The 17,549-nt window shown below is 37.2% G+C and overlaps 1 protein-coding gene across 1 annotated transcript in view; it reads right to left on the reverse strand.

The window, feature by feature from the left end:
• The window catches only part of SDR42E2 (short chain dehydrogenase/reductase family 42E, member 2), a 74,415-nt gene extending 57,289 nt beyond the window's left edge, over positions 1 to 17,126 (reverse strand). The window contains exons 1-2 of the mRNA XM_075179704.1: positions 16,966 to 17,126; positions 16,743 to 16,836 (exon numbers count right to left, since the gene is read on the reverse strand). The gene's annotated coding sequence lies outside the window, so the exon portion shown is untranslated. The remainder of the gene's footprint in view (positions 1 to 16,742; positions 16,837 to 16,965) is intronic.
• Between the last annotated feature and the right edge of the window lie 423 nt (positions 17,127 to 17,549).

Consider the following 17,549-nt stretch of genomic DNA (forward strand, 5'->3'; position numbering starts at 1 on the left):
AATTAGGGAGGACACCCCAAAAACACTGAGGAGTGCTAAAAATTATTGAGTAGATACTGCTGACAGATATGACTTTTGACAGCCAGAAATATTAATGCACAATTAGGGAGGACACCCCAAAAACACTGAGGAGTGCTAAAAATTATTGAGTAGATACTGCTGACAGATATGACTTTTGACAGCCAGAAATATTAATGCACAATTAGGGAGGACACCCCAAAAACACTGAGGAGTGCTAAAAATTATTGAGTAGATACTGCTGACAGATATGACTTTTGACAGCCAGAAATATTAATGCACAATTAGGGAGGACACCCCAAAAACACTGAGGAGTGCTAAAAATTATTGAGTAGATACTGCTGACAGATATGACTTTTGACAGCCAGAAATATTAATGCACAATTAGGGAGGACACCCCAAAAACACTGAGGAGTGCTAAAAATTATTGAGTAGATACTGCTGACAGATATGACTTTTGACAGCCAGAAATATTAATGCACAATTAGGGAGGACACCCCAAAAACACTGAGGAGTGCTAAAAATTATTGAGTAGATACTGCTGACAGATATGACTTTTGACAGCCAGAAATATTAATGCACAATTAGGGAGGACACCCCAAAAACACTGAGGAGTGCTAAAAATTATTGAGTAGATACTGCTGACAGATATGACTTTTGACAGCCAGAAATATTAATGCACAATTAGGGAGGACACCCCAAAAACACTGAGGAGTGCTAAAAATTATTGAGTAGATACTGCTGACAGATATGACTTTTGACAGCCAGAAATATTAATGCACAATTAGGGAGGACACCCCAAAAACACTGAGGAGTGCTAAAAATTATTGAGTAGATACTGCTGACAGATATGACTTTTGACAGCCAGAAATATTAATGCACAATTAGGGAGGACACCCCAAAAACACTGAGGAGTGCTAAAAATTATTGAGTAGATACTGCTGACAGATATGACTTTTGACAGCCAGAAATATTAATGCACAATTAGGGAGGACACCCCAAAAACACTGAGGAGTGCTAAAAATTATTGAGTAGATACTGCTGACAGATATGACTTTTGACAGCCAGAAATATTAATGCACAATTAGGGAGGACACCCCAAAAACACTGAGGAGTGCTAAAAATTATTGAGTAGATACTGCTGACAGATATGACTTTTGACAGCCAGAAATATTAATGCACAATTAGGGAGGACACCCCAAAAACACTGAGGAGTGCTAAAAATTATTGAGTAGATACTGCTGACAGATATGACTTTTGACAGCCAGAAATATTAATGCACAATTAGGGAGGACACCCCAAAAACACTGAGGAGTGCTAAAAATTATTGAGTAGATACTGCTGACAGATATGACTTTTGACAGCCAGAAATATTAATGCACAATTAGGGAGGACACCCCAAAAACACTGAGGAGTGCTAAAAATTATTGAGTAGATACTGCTGACAGATATGACTTTTGACAGCCAGAAATATTAATGCACAATTAGGGAGGACACCCCAAAAACACTGAGGAGTGCTAAAAATTATTGAGTAGATACTGCTGACAGATATGACTTTTGACAGCCAGAAATATTAATGCACAATTAGGGAGGACACCCCAAAAACACTGAGGAGTGCTAAAAATTATTGAGTAGATACTGCTGACAGATATGACTTTTGACAGCCAGAAATATTAATGCACAATTAGGGAGGACACCCCAAAAACACTGAGGAGTGCTAAAAATTATTGAGTAGATACTGCTGACAGATATGACTTTTGACAGCCAGAAATATTAATGCACAATTAGGGAGGACACCCCAAAAACACTGAGGAGTGCTAAAAATTATTGAGTAGATACTGCTGACAGATATGACTTTTGACAGCCAGAAATATTAATGCACAATTAGGGAGGACACCCCAAAAACACTGAGGAGTGCTAAAAATTATTGAGTAGATACTGCTGACAGATATGACTTTTGACAGCCAGAAATATTAATGCACAATTAGGGAGGACACCCCAAAAACACTGAGGTGTGCTACAAATTATTTAGTAGATACTGCTGACAGATATGACTTTTGACAGCCAGAAATATTAATGCACAATTATGGGGGACACCCCAAAAGCGCTGGGGAGTGCCAAATATGAAGAAAAAATAATAAACCTCTATCCTCCTCTCTGCACTAGCGATTTTGGTTAGAGCAATTGCAAGAACAATATGGTATTCTCTGTCCCTGCTCTAATTAGCCTATGACTACACCCTGCTCTCTCCCTCTGTCAAATGGCGATGGATTGCTGTGGAGGCGTGTATTTATAAAGTTGAAGTATCGCGAGAACCGAGTCCCGAGATCCGACGACGTCACAATGACGTTCGGCCTCGATTTGGATTCGGAATGGGCGGGAGAGTACCGAGCTGCTCAGCTCGGTACTCGGATACCCAAAGTTCGGGTGGGTTCGGTTCTCGGAGAACCGGACCCGCCCATCTCTAGTATTAACAATAAAAATAATAAGCAAATTGCTTCAATGTACACTCTGGTTAAATTAATCAAATGTCAAAGGAGACTTGACAATCATGAGACTAAGTCATTGGCATAATATCGTTACAGATGTCATAGTGAAAATATATATATCACTGAAACAATATCACTTGATACTTGTAAAGTGTGTCACACAAAACCTGTAGCCTAGTTCAAAAGACCCTCAGAAACTGATATATGTCATCAGCATCATAGGAATTGGCTTCCATAAGTTTATTATTGTTGTGATTAACGCTATGCAAATGAGATTATTCCTCATAAGAATGCATCTACTATCCAATTATCAGCATGCAGTAAACAATAAAAATAAACAAATAATGCCTATTATAAGAGCACATGGGACCACAGAACAAGGATTCCACATATCCATTGCGATCGGCAAATCAGCTAGCTTCTGATCAGCACCTCCTACTTTCAGAGCAACACCAATCAGTGACTGCTAGGAGGGCTATTTAAACCTGCAAGCTGACTAATGGCTTATTACCGATATATCCCTGAGGAGGCCTCTACATATGAGGTGAAATGCGTTTTGTAACACAGACTACCACCATTTGAATCTGTCTCTGTGTGAGACTAGACTTTATTGACCAATTCATCGTGTCCAGCATTTAACTCACTCACACTGCACCGATGGAAGAATCGCTCGCCTACGGGACGTAAGTGCCCTCAACAAACTGTAAGTGTCTCTTCTTACTTTTGTGGGATTGATCAGCGTACCACGCTGGCTACCACCTCCAATATCCGTTGGAATTTCTCATGAACTGTTTCTGATAGGACGCTGAGACCACAGATAACCTGGCTCCATCACATCAGAGCCCTTGCACCTTCCCAATTGGGACTATTAGAGACTTTTTATTTTATTTGGACTTACTTTCCTTTATTAAATTGTCTTTTTTCAGAACCTTTAGTTATGTAAATAACGATCTGCCCAGAATCACATATGATTTGTGTTTCATGGTTTATATACAGCAGTACAATCATGTTTGTAATAAACAATGTGAAACTACAACATTCATAGACTATATTGCATTTAAGAATGGAATTAGTAGAACGCCAGGGGCTATTGTACACAATCTGCATCTAATGTGAGAAGGCAACATTGGACATTCACAAATATAATATGGAGAATTTGATAATTAATTTGTGGGGTACATTTCTAGGGATGCACTAATTGGTTAAAAGTAATTATGGGAAGAATCATGGAAAAGTGTGTTGGGTATTTCTTTTGGCTAATTTTGCTTACTTCCCCAGTATAAAGCACTTAAATGAAAAAGTTATTTTTTACTATGCTACTATCTGTCCTCAAAGATAAAACAGGAAAATGACTTGGGGTATACAAAGCTTTTAAATAAATAATATTATTAACAATATTAAAAGGCATATAAATTGACCTGACACTAGAAACCTCTGCCTGTTTTTGGAATTTCTGTGTTTGCAACCTGCCCTGCACTTTGGTCTGTTCCTCGACTTTCCTGCTCGTTACTGACCCACAGCCTTTGGTCCGTCCCCGGTACCTGCCTCCAGTATTCTGATTTCCTCCACCCTGTTCTACAGTTATACTGATAAGCTTCTACTACCCTAAAGTTTAAGTCCTGGGGGCATCCGAGTACCTCTGAACAATACCAGTTCTACCAGAAAGGCAGCTGCTAAAGGTGAAGACCTCTATTAATCCAGTTATAAAAGCTTATCAGATTATTATTAATATTATTGTTAATATTATTAATTCTAAAAGCTTATCTTATTATTAATAAAAGCTGTAGTCCTAACATATTTGGGGGAAAAAATATAAATTATTATATTATATATTCCGCACATGCTCGGGGCCCCAGTCCATGTTCAGAAAAGCCGAACAAACAATATGGATATTTATTGTATGGTTGCTGAGCATTGCTCAGAGCAGAGCCGTGAAAAAGCCATATCAGCGAAACGCGCGTCGGTTTCACTGATTGTTTCCTTCTCATGTCCAATTTATATTAGGTAGCAGCTACAATCAATATCTTAGTTTAGTCAGATGTATAGTACCCATCATTGAGCTAAGTGTAATAATGTTGGCCATTCGAAATATAATTATGATTTATCTATCTACCACTAACAGGGACTAGATTCCTAATAGATCTTATGATAACACAAAAGATGATGACAGTTACCTTGTGTTTATGATCTATCTTATAGATAGAATTATTCTTCTTGGCAACGTGTTCCGCTGCACAGGCACTAAACCGCAATCACTGCACTGTATGGCATTTTACATATTACACGGGATTAAAGCCAGACAGTTGGCTCACGGGTGGACAATACAGCGAGATTCTGACTAAGAATACTTGGTTCACGGGTAGATAATATATTGAGACTCTGACCAAGAATACTTTTGTATCCGTCCGTTCACTGAACATATTGTTTTAAACAATAAACTTGATTTTTTCGGATGGTCTGAGGGATAATCAGAATGGTTTAATTACAGAGGAGAGGATATTGACTTAGCAATCCCCCTCTAGGTTTACAAATGCTGCAAATGGTTATGTTATATTACAGATTGCAGCTATATTAATACAATGCACAGCTATCTTGATAATAACCTCTTCCTAGGCAGGATCTAAATACCCTGAGTTTAAATCCAATACGGCATTGATTCCTTAGTGGGTGTAGTGGATTTTGAATGAGGTGTTGATTTGCTCCATATTCATAAGCAGGGAATAATTTTTCTACCCGCAGAGTATGTGATTCTGAGATCCCGAGATCAATAAGCGGATTCTGAACTAAGTTTTAAGCTACTCTATACACATTTGCAGGGAATGATTTCTCTATCCGCATATACAATGTGATTCTGAGACGATTTAAGGGACAGTCATCTTATTTTAAATCACTCAATTTTATTATTACTTACACATTTTTTTTACCTATATTTCGCTGTAATCTTATACAAAATGCAAATAAAAGTTATGTTTTAATATTTTTATACCTCCGTAAAGTCGTTAATTGATTCTACATTGTGGATGTGAATAGTGCATCACATTTAAACCCTTCTTTTTCTGTTACTTCAAACTATTGCTCAGCTGCCACAGTGATAAAATAATGGTAAATTGTGGTAATAAGTATTGTGAAAATAAAAAAGCATTTTACACCACAATAACATGCAGTATAATAAATAGAGCCCATATAACAGCATGCTGCAGTGCAGCTCTGACACACATTAATAAACATCCCTAAAAGCTCTTTTCAAATGAGGTCAAAATATTAACACCAGTGTGTAAGAGACCTTATACACATAGAAATGTCATACACATGATTTTGAGATTGTGTGGTTGTAAACTCCATTTTTACTATTTATATTATATAGCTATACAGTGTAAAATATGTTCAAACTGAATTTAGGCAAATGTAAGTTAATATATTACTGGCATATGAGGAGCAGCTAATTCAGCTCTCAAACTCTTCTAGAAAGATCTGGGGCAAACCATAGTGTATAAAACAGGAGGGGTGGTCATTATGTATCTGTTATGTTTAAATTATGTGAAGTTTTAATTATGATAATTTTATGAGTAAATGTTTTGTTATATGAGATGTACTTGGCTCTTTTATTTCAGGTAACATGAATCTTAGAAGGTTTAAGTTGGGAAAGGAATGGCTTGTTCTATGGTACAGTCCTATCTAATAAATACCTCTCTGCCATGCATTTTCTGTGGAGATTTAGATGTGTGCATGTTTGTTTGCTTTAGGAATTGGGCAGGTCACATAGAAAACACATTTTGTTAGTCAGTTGAGCGCTGTATTCCATATAAATATATGTCTTATAGCTCTATAGACACCCCTGGTATTAGGAACTATGTCACAGAGCTTTGCAACTAATGTATATAGGTAATATATCTGTTTAAAAACTTGACCTCAAGTTGTGCCTTCCATTCAGGGCTAAATTAAGACAGCTGTGGGCCCAAAAATCACATTGTTGGAAATGCTGCACTTTTTTGTGACTGGTAGTTTGTAGTTGTATAACAAGATTATCAGGATTCATGATATTTAAATGTTTTTGATATCTTAGGACAGTGATTCCCAACTAACTTGTAGGGATTTACTATGCCTAATATAGCTGATTTCACCATCCAAATGCAACCTGGCATAAAGTGTAAGACTGTTGTCTCACTATAAATGTGAGTTGGGAAGGTTGATGTGGTTTTGGTAAATAGGGGATGATTTGTGCTGATCAGGGCGTTGCCTGATTTTCCTTTTGGAAATATCTGTGAAATGGGAAATATTGTTGGGGGGGGGAAAAAAGATGAACTATATTAAAAATTGAAAAGGAAATGCTAATTATTTTGATTTTTAAGTATAGTTAGTTACCAACGTTTCAAACTAATTTCCAGTGCAAATGCAGCTTAAAATGTCATGTATTATTATGTCTAGCTGAACTTTGGTGCACAACAAGCCCCATCTTAACATGCTCATTGAACATGACTGCAGACTTTGTGTATTAAATTTCCATCCATGATAAAAAAATGAACTTGGAAGACAGAGATTAGCGAACAAGTAGCAAGATTTGCATTAGGTATAAAATGTACTGTTCTATGCTGAGACACTTTTGGGGACAAAGACTTACAAATTCAGAACAGTTGGCAAATAACTATGCCTGGGGTGGATTTTATAGATTATTATGCCATAGACAAACAAGGGTGATGGTGCCCTCTTTTACAGCACATGATCATTGCAGGTGCTATATACACATCTAAAATGTTTGTTACCATAAATACAGTATCCATATTACTAAAACACCAGTTGTGTAAGCAAGATGGCACCAGTAAAACTGCTAAATTGTGAATAAATAATGTTTTATTATATATTTCATGTGAAGAATGTAGCAGCTACCTCTGCTTTAAATGTGTTGTATTTAGATAGACTAATCTGGCCATTTGTCCCGACTACACTGCGACCAGATTTCTGTCAAATTTGCCCATACATGTACATTTGAATCCTATAGAATACCATTAGCGTGGTCAGCTGCTGACCCCACATACACTATCTGAGGTGGTCATTGTTCAATCATCCACTCCTATTAACATCCACTCAGATGTTGTTCAACCGCCCACCCGTGCAGCAGTAACTCAATTTAGCGCAAGTGTGAAGTAATCTTTAAAGGGGAGGGTTTGTAAAAAATATGTACTTAAATTTATCTTTTTATTTATACTTTATGTATGTTTATACATAGATAATTTAATTTCTGCATCTCCATCGATACAGTACGTACTAGTGCTGGTGCTGCTTAAATTGAAGAAACAAAGTTAAATGTGAAAACAATAAAGCTTATTGAAATTACCTTTTAATAATCAATGAGATCCTTGAGGCTGATGCAGCGAGACTAAATATTCAATATCTGGTTTGATTTTCATAAGGAACAAACAAAGGTCTCCTCTTTCAGTGATATTAAGATGGTTTCTCTGGTGATAATAATTTAACAGCACTAAAGCCTGATTCTACAAGATATGAGGTAGAATAAATTAAATATCATTTTCCACATATTTGGATATCATGCAAACATTTTTTTTATTTTGCCAGAGTTTTTGATATCCACCACTATCGAAATGATATTTGCTCTCTTCATCATATTTAAGTTCTAATAGTTCTTTTTGACAAGTTATATCAACCTCAGCAACATTTGCAGTAAAAGGATTTATCATCCAGAACCTTCAAGTTCAAAATATCTTTAATTTGTTTTTCCGTTTCATCATAATCACCATTTATGTATATAGCGCCACTAATTCTGCAGCGCTGTACAGAGAACTCACTCACATCAGTCCCTGCCCCACTGGGGCTTAGTCTAAATTCACTAATACACACATACAGACTAGGGTCTATTTGTTAGCAACCAATTAACCTACCAGTATGTTTGTGGAGTGTGGGAGGAAACCGGAGCACCTGGAGGAAACCCACGCAAACACAGGGAGAACATACAAACTCCTCACAGATAAGGCCATGGTCGTGAATTGAACTCATGACCCCAGTGCTGTAAAGCAGAAGTGTTAACCACTTAGCCACTGTGGTCTCCTCTGGAGTTACATCATCTTTTATAGATGACAATTTGGGAAACTGATGAAATTCTCTCTTCAAAAAATTAGGACAGAGCAGAACAAGTTTTTTGATAAATAATGACAAAATATTGGCTCCTTGAAGCTGCAAATTAATTTCATTAAATCTCTTGAAAATGTCAGCCAAATAAAAGGCATAATTTTTTACTGTTTTTAATTGTTGTCAGAGACCAGTTTCATTATTACTTTCAAAAAACTGTATGACACTATCATATAATGCTACAAAACAAGATAAGCATGTACCCTTTGAGAGCCCGCAAACTTCTGTGTGTAAAAGTAACCCAATTGCTCATTATTGTCCTGGAATAGCTGTCGAAACAGTCTATTATCTTTGGCATTAGATTTGATCTTATTTAGAGTTCTAATTATTATACTTAATGATGAATGGAGACTTGTACTTTAATGTTTTCCTATAAGAATTTGTCTGTGCACCACAATATGAATACACAAAACGTTTGGCACTTCTTCCTTCAAATAAGCAACAAATCCACGATAGCGACCTACCATTGATATATTATTTTTTGCAAAGTATGATTTCACAGCATTAACTATTGATAATCCTTTTGTATCTAATAAGATTTACAGTGTATAGCATTTCTTAAGGTACCGTACATATGTCATCAATAGAGCATTATTATCTGCAATGGTAGACTTGTCCAACTGTATGGAAAATGATGAGTTTTGGAGAATACCTATATGTTTATTTTCAACATTAACCGCCATTTTGTCAATGTGTCGCTTTACTGTGCTATCGCTAAGGGGCAATATTTTTACAACTTCAGTTATATCCTGATGCATTACTGTTGAGAGAAATTCTTTGATAAGAGGGTATTATTATTATTCTTATTATTATTATTATTATTATTATTATTATTATTATCGTAGATTTATAAGGAGCCACAGTGCTCCGCAGCGCTGTACAGTAGGGAAAACAGTACATACATAAAACAAGGACATATAAGGTAGACAAAATTAATGCAGACATAAAAACAAAGGGTATAAAGGACCCTGCTCATTAGAGAGCTTACATTCTAAGTGGTAGAGGGCACAGTTGAAAAAAGAGGAGTAAATGTGTTTCAGAGTGGAGATTGGGACAGTTGTGAGGGTGCATTAGTGTGAATAGTGTTATTGAGGAGAAGGTCATCTCTAAAAAATATATGGGTTTTCAAAGAGTATCTAAAGATTTAAAGGCTGTGGGAAAGTCTGATTGAGCTTGGTAGGAAATTCCATAAGTGGGGAGCAGCACAGGAGGAGTGAGAGGTGGTTACCAGAGACGAGACAAGGCGCAGGTCAGTGGTAGATCTAAGAGGGCTCGAGGGAGAGTATTTTGATATGAGATTTGAGATGTAGGGGTTGAATTTGATTATGGAGGACACAGGGAGCCAGTGTAGTGATTTGTAAAGTGGTGCAGTGGATGTGGATCGGTGAGAGAGGAAGATTAGTCTTGCAGCAGCATTTAGGATGGATTGAAGTATGAATAAATGGGTATCTGGAATGCCAGAAAGCAGGAGGTTGCAATAGTCAAGACGTGAGAGGATGAGAGAATGGATAAAAGTTTTGGTAGCATGTTGAGTAAGAAAAGGGTGTATTCTGGCAATGTTTTTAAGGTGGAGCATTATCAAAGTTTCTCCAATATTATGGCTTTTACCACTTTTTGCAGTTATTTGTGTTATACGATAAACTGCAGCTAATTAATCCATGTTCGTTTTTTGCATGTTGTTTCTTAAAAGATGCAGTTATTGTTGAACGATTTTGAAATCTTTTATAAATTTCTTGAAAATATTCAATGGGTTTATCTTTAGAATACTTTGTAGCAAGATGTTCTCGCAATTGACTTGTCTTCATTGGATAATGTCTTGTGGCACAGTAAACACATTGGAAGCTGTTTATTTGTAACGGATCTGATGAAACCCATCTTCAGATACTCTGGTAAATAGCCACAAGCATATTTCTTTTTTTGAGACATGGCTTCACAATTTGTTACACTATTTATCAACTCTTTCCATGCTGTGGATGCGTGCTTATTTTCACAAATCTAAACACATACTGCCCCCCCACCATGGAAGAGGTGCAGCTCGAAGACTGAGTGATGGCTGGTGGTAAGCCCCACCCTTGTTATGCGCACTAAACTCGTGCCTTTGATTACAGTTGTCATTCGTTGCTCCCTTGTCTACGAGTATATTTCGAGAAGTGTCCGGTGAATTAAAATCTATATTCAAAGTTTAGTGATGGAATTCAAAAGTGAATTGCAAAAGCAAATTTTAAAAAGTCAAACTCGCGAAGTTGTTAACAATGTATTTGATAACTGGAGGAAGAAAAAAATTTGTAACAGACAAAAGTCCCCACTGCCCACCATGAAAGCTTGAATCACCTAATAGTAGGCGGTAGGGACCAGGTTGACCACTGGTTTAGACCATGTCAACTTTTGACCCTTTACCGCTGAATACTGACTTGTATAGAATTGAGTACACTTTTTTCAGATAAAGAAATAAGTATACTGCATTGCTTAATTGTTACAATATTAACTATTAGCAGTCAATATTGTGTCAATCAGGTTGGCTTCCACATCACACTTTTAACAGAACTCTGCTATCTTTATATAGGGACTCTCTAACATACACTTGCTATGTATGTTCATATCTCATCTGTCAGACCCAGTGTTAATTTCTAGTGGGGGAAAGAGTGGAAAAACACCATTACTGATGTAAGACTACATCAAAGCATGTCTGAAGTTTGAGCCTTTTGGCCCCAATTTAAAGTGCTCTGTATGACGCAAACCGAACATTGCTCATTCCTCTGCAAACACCATCCCAACTGTGAAATATGGGTGAGGCAGCATCAGGTTGTAGAGATGCTTTTCCTTAGCGGGCACTGGGCATCTTGTTAAAATTAAAGGACAAATGGACGGTGCAAAATACAGAGAGATACTGCAATACAACCTGCTTCAGTCTGCTAGAAAACTAAAGTTATGAAGAAAGTTTCAGCAAGACAATGATCCCAAGCACAAGGCGAAAGCAACACAAACGTGGTTGAGCAACAAAAAGGTGAATGTCCTATAATAGCCAAGTCAAGGTCCAGATCGCAATGCAATTGAGATTCTGTGGCTCATTTTGAAAATTGCTGTCCTCAAGCGTCATCCAACCAACCTGAATAACCTGGAGCAAATTTGCAAGGAAGACTGGACTAATATCACTCCCAAACGGTGTGCAAACCTGGTAGAAACTTGCGTCTACAGATTTAAAGTTGTTATTACAGCAAAAGGTGGTTCTACTAAGTGCTTCTCTTTAGGGGTTGTATATTTATGCAAGCAGCATTTTTTTATTTATTTGTTTAAACAATGTAGTAGGAGTTTGAAAATTTACTTTAAGATCCACTGGTTAGCAATAAAATTACTGTCCGTGTAAGTGTTATTTGTAATACAGACAAACCTGTAGCCTTTTTTGGGAGTTGAATACTTTTGCAAGCCACTGCAATACATATTGTGGTATTCTTTCGTTAGCCAACAAACTATAAAAATATAATTGATATCCTAAAATATTTCAATTTTGTATGAAACTTCACACCATTATATATACATGTTGCATGACCTATGTTTTAATAAAAAAATTGCTTTAAATACATTTTTAAATTTGACTCAACACACATTGCATTATGCAGCATATATTTCTCTCCTTAACCTAATGTATTGTCCATCTTTACTAAGAACAACTTATACTCTTATACTTGAAATGGTATATTCTTTCTCGACAAACAACCAGCTCAATTCCTTCCTGGCACCCTCTCTTCATTTGATTTAACAAATAAAGATGAAGTATCTACTCTACTATTATCGTCCTACTCTACCACTTGTCCTCTTGATGTTATACCCTTACAAATCAATAGATCCCTATCTCCTGTGCTCATTCCAACCATATCTCTCGCTCTCTCACTCTCCCTCTCCCCCCTCTATTCTGAAAAACAAAATTCTGACCCAAACTCTCAAATTAGCATCCCATCTCTCAGCTCCCATGCCCCTCACATGTTTTCTTTCCAAATGCAAGCTATTGGCACATCTTCAGTCAGTCTTTCGTTCCCAACAATCCACTGAGACTGCATTGACAATGGTTGATAAATCTAAAGTCCTTTACTCACTTCTAATTCTCCTTGATCTCTGCTGCATTTGACATTGTTGGCCACTATCTTCTCATACAAATGCTACAATTCCTAGTTCTTCAGGACACTGTCCTATCTTGGTTTTCATCCTACTTTTATCCTACTAATTGCTCTTTCAGTGTTAGTTTATCTGGATCCACCTCCTCTCTGTTTCCTTTACCAGTACTACAAGGCTCAGTCCTAGGTCCACTGCTATTCTCTCTCTATACCACTACTCTTGGAAAACTTTCTTCTCTATGCGGATGATTCACAAATTTTTCTATCCTTTCCGTATCTTTCACCATCTGTGTTGGCCCACATTGCGCATATATCTCACACAAGACACTGCAAAAACTTTAATTCATGTACTCCTCATCTCCTGCATACCATCCTTATTTGTCTTCCCTGAATCAGACTCTCTCCCCTAAAATATATTTTGCATGCAGCTGTTAGATTGATTTCCAAGCAAATCATTCTTTCTCTGCTGATCTCTATTGGCTGCCTGTTTATTACCGAAACTAAGATAAAATACATCTACTAACATACAAGGACATAAACAAAACTGCACATACATCTTTTCACCTGTTTCAAAATATCTCCAAGATTGACACTGCCGATCTGCACAAATTCTATGTCTGTCTTTCACACTCATTACCTGTTTACATTCCCTGTTCCCGGACTTTTTCAGGCTGCACCCACTTTATAGAATTCACTCCCTCGCACAACAAGACTTTCCTCTAGTCTTCAAATCGTCAAGCGTTCTCTGAAATTCCACCTCTTCAGACAAACTTATAAAATTCCTCAACCACCTTCTTAACCTCCCTAGGGTTTTCTATTACCACTCTTTACTCAGTTCACACAAGACAACAACCCTCTGACCAACATTTGTGTGTGCCTGAATCATATAGCCAACTAAGCACTTTTCCCGTTTGCAATCTGACTGGACCAATATGCAATATGTAGCACTTAAACTCATGTATGAAGCTCCCATTGTTCTATGGATTGTAAGCTTACAAGCAAGGCCCTCTTACCTCTGTCTGTATTACTCAGTGTTGTTTTATTACTGTTTGTTCCCATTTGTAAACCGCTACAGAATATGCAGGTGCTATATAACTAAATGATGATGAACTGTCTGGCTTTTGGAGGTGAATGTTTATCTTAAGCATAACAAATATGGGGACATTAGCACTCTCTGGTGAGCACATACATTTTTCAGATAGTACTTACATACATCCTGCCTTGTTGAAAACTAACAGTATGTTTTAGAATAATCAACTGAACTATTGTTTCAAGTAACATAAAGATCAGAGCTCCTGCACTGTGAAAGCTGCATCATTCTGGAATTAACTACTCCCCGTTTGGGCCCATGTGAAATCCATGCAAGGTCTCCAGATAAATGGTAAAGCTGTTTTTCCTTCTAATTTCTGTTAGCAAATGAGTGCCTGAGTGAATGCACATGTGTTTTTCCCCATTCACCCCCGAAGGTGGGCTGTCCCAGTCAGGGCTGCCAAGTGGAATTCAGGGCCCCAGTACAGCAACTTCATGGGGTCCCCGTTGCAGCAGAGAAAAGATCCATAAAATACTGAATAAAGAATTTATGGCTTTTGCTGCATCAAATAGTGTTGTCATATTGCCTATGACGCTGTCCAAAAGAATGTGAAATACTTTGCACTTGAACATCTCTTCTGGGGTTGAATTAGAGAAAGATTCTTCAGTTGATGATTCATCAAAAAATCTTCTCCTTTTTATTTCCTGAAAAGATCTAAACTCAGTTGGTATGCTTAAATTTTCAGCAACCAGTCTGGATTAATTTAAGAGAGCTTGCCAATTATTTCTGATTGCTTTTAAATCCTCTACCAGACTGGAAAGATTTTCAACTTCTTTATCAATTGTGGTCTTTCGTGCTTGCAAAACTGCTTCTGTAATTTATAGCTGTAAGGACTTTTAGCCAAATGCCATCAAAACACAATCAAATGAATCCAAGGAAATGCTTACAGAATCTAGATCGGATCGAATTTCTGATGTTAGGTTTAGTTCCAACACAGACTCAATTGCCTTTTGGATCCCAGGAAGTCTTTCTGCAAAGGGTTTGACACTCTCTACCCTTGCAGACCAACGTGTATTTGACATGGAGTGGAGTGAAGCACCGATGTTTTCTTTCAAAATTTCCCAACTCTGAGGACTGCCACTAAATATATTATACAGCTTTTGTACAATGCCAAAAATGTCACAACTTCAGGACAACATCCTGCTGCATGGACACCACACAGATTCAAACTGTGACAGGCACAAGGAGAAAAAATACCCATTTACTTGTAAAATCCGAGCTTGGACACCTTTGTATGCTCCACTCATGTTGGAACCATTGTCATAGCCTTGTCCACGACAATCATTTATTGGAATATTATGTTTTTGAGGTGTTTCCAGAATTAAATCTGCAATAGGTTCCCCTGTTTTTTTATTGCAGTTGACAAACTCCAAAAATCGTTCTAAAACTCGATATTCATTGTTTACGACAAGAACATAACGCAAAATGAATGTAGTTTGTTCCATGTGTGCCGAGTCTACAATGATAGAAAAATACTTTGCAGTTTCTCTTTCCTTTTAAAAGTTAAACACATATTCGGCACAACATGATATAAATTCATTTTGAATTTCTGCTGACAAGTAATGTACTTGTAATCTTTTTTTCTCCATTTGCGCCTGTTTTACTTTTTTCAAATGCTCTGCAAGCAAAGGATCGTAGTGGCTTACAACTTCTAACATTACAAAAAAATTGCCATTTCTTGGATGTCCAATTAGGTTGCTTGATCCTCTAAATGCCAGATCATGTTCTGCAAGAAACAGAACTACATCCAGAAATCTTCGCAATAAGGCTTTCCAAACTTCTGTTTCATTCTGGAATTTGTGCCATAATAAACTATCAACTGTCATGTTTTTTTTCAAGATTGGATTCCAAATTTCGCAACTCTATATAACATGACCGATGGTTATTACTATTTTCATGGTCAGGTATTTTATTATACAGTTTTTTTTATAACCTTTAGAAGGTCCCCAACCGATTTCTGTTTTCAAAACTGAACGATGTATTACTGGGAGTTTGCTGAATAAAAAACAGGGAAATCAGAACAAAGCTTGCTTACTCTTACTCCAAACTAACCAGTCACGAGGAAATGTTTCTTTGTTTTTTAAGTGAAAATGTAATATATAAAAAGGAAATTGGCTGCCATCTTTATCAGGTGGGAAAATTGTTGGGTGTGGTTCTGGTCCTTGTCGTATGACATTTTCTATTTGGGCCACTGAGAAAACCTGGTTGGAGAAGGCCTTTATCACATTTCAATAGCTGCCTGTTGCTATCTAATTCGATATCAGATGCCCCCGTTGAGTAAGATGTGTAACAAACCTCAGTAACATCACCTTTACGTGCAGAAGTTAAGTGTGCAGAACTTGTATGTGGTTCTGAAATGAGTGTACTGTCTATGCCAGAAGCACATGCTAGAATACTACTTGAACCACTATCATCATCATCAAGAACAATAACAGTTAGATTTTCATTAACTTCATCAATTTCAAGTCCACTTGGTATTGTTGAAGATCCAGCCACCTCCTTCTGACCTTCATGCTCAGACAAATGAGAGGAAACAGTAAATCCTACACTTTAAAGAGTTCTCCGACCTTCAACGGTCCTTTTCTCTCTTGCTTTTTTTTCTTTACGTTTCTGTGTGACAGATTTATGATGATACAAATCCATGGCAAAGTTTACCCTAAAATGAATATATATAAATTTATATATTAGGGGTATGTAGGAGGGATTGCTGATTAGTTTCTGTCTGTCTCATCAAGACTTGGACGCACCAAGCTAGCTACCTGGAAGCTCAATAGAGTCTTAACTAATTGCAGTATACACATGATAATGGAAGAAGTAGTCGTCGGTTTGGATCGGATCTCTAAGTATACCTCTAAGCAACGCAAATACCTTATCCTTTATAATAAAACAGCTTACCTTGTTTGTGTTTGAGATAAAGTCGCTCCAGGCTTCACCGTTTCCCCCTGAAGTCACCGAGCTGTGCTCTTCCTTGTAGTGGTGGATCTCAATTCTACCCGGACAAAAAGAAATTGCATTTTTTGCATATATAAGCACATACATACACAAAGACACAGTTGGGCCTGATTCATCTGCGTGCTGTATCTTGCGTGAATAAAGGTCTGTACATGCGCTATCCTACCTGTTATTACAGCTTTCACATTCTGCTGCTGGTTTCTTGTCCGGTCCCTGGAATGTTGTGGTCTGTTTGGAAAATGTATAGGTACATGAAATAAGCAAAAGCAGAGCAATAACTGAACACAGTACATAACACAGATCACGCAGTATATGATACATGCATGATGCATCCAATCTTCCCAAAAAAACCTAAAAACAATTGCTCAAAAATGGGAAAAATTAAATTGATATTTTCTGTACACTACAATCAGCTGTGATGCAATCTATAAGCAACGTGAATATTTTCATTACAACCTTTTAGTAAGCATAAAACATTTACAAATCTTTGCAAAACGGAAGAGTTTTTGAGGTGAGTCGCGCACACAAAGGTGTCTAAGGAGGCATTATATTCATTGGGGCACTTATGTATGGCATATTAATTGGAGGCGCTTATGCGTGGCATAAAATGAGCTGGGGGCATTACTGTGGCATAATAAGAACTGGGTAGATAGTAAAAAAGTGCTCAAAAAAAAAATAAATAATAATAATAACAAGTCGGCAGTGCAGCCTGGGCCTGGGTAAATATAACCCCCCCCCCCCTTCCTTCCC

Source organism: Mixophyes fleayi, chromosome 7 (assembly GCF_038048845.1).
Source record: "Mixophyes fleayi isolate aMixFle1 chromosome 7, aMixFle1.hap1, whole genome shotgun sequence".
NCBI lineage: Eukaryota > Metazoa > Chordata > Amphibia > Anura > Limnodynastidae > Mixophyes > Mixophyes fleayi.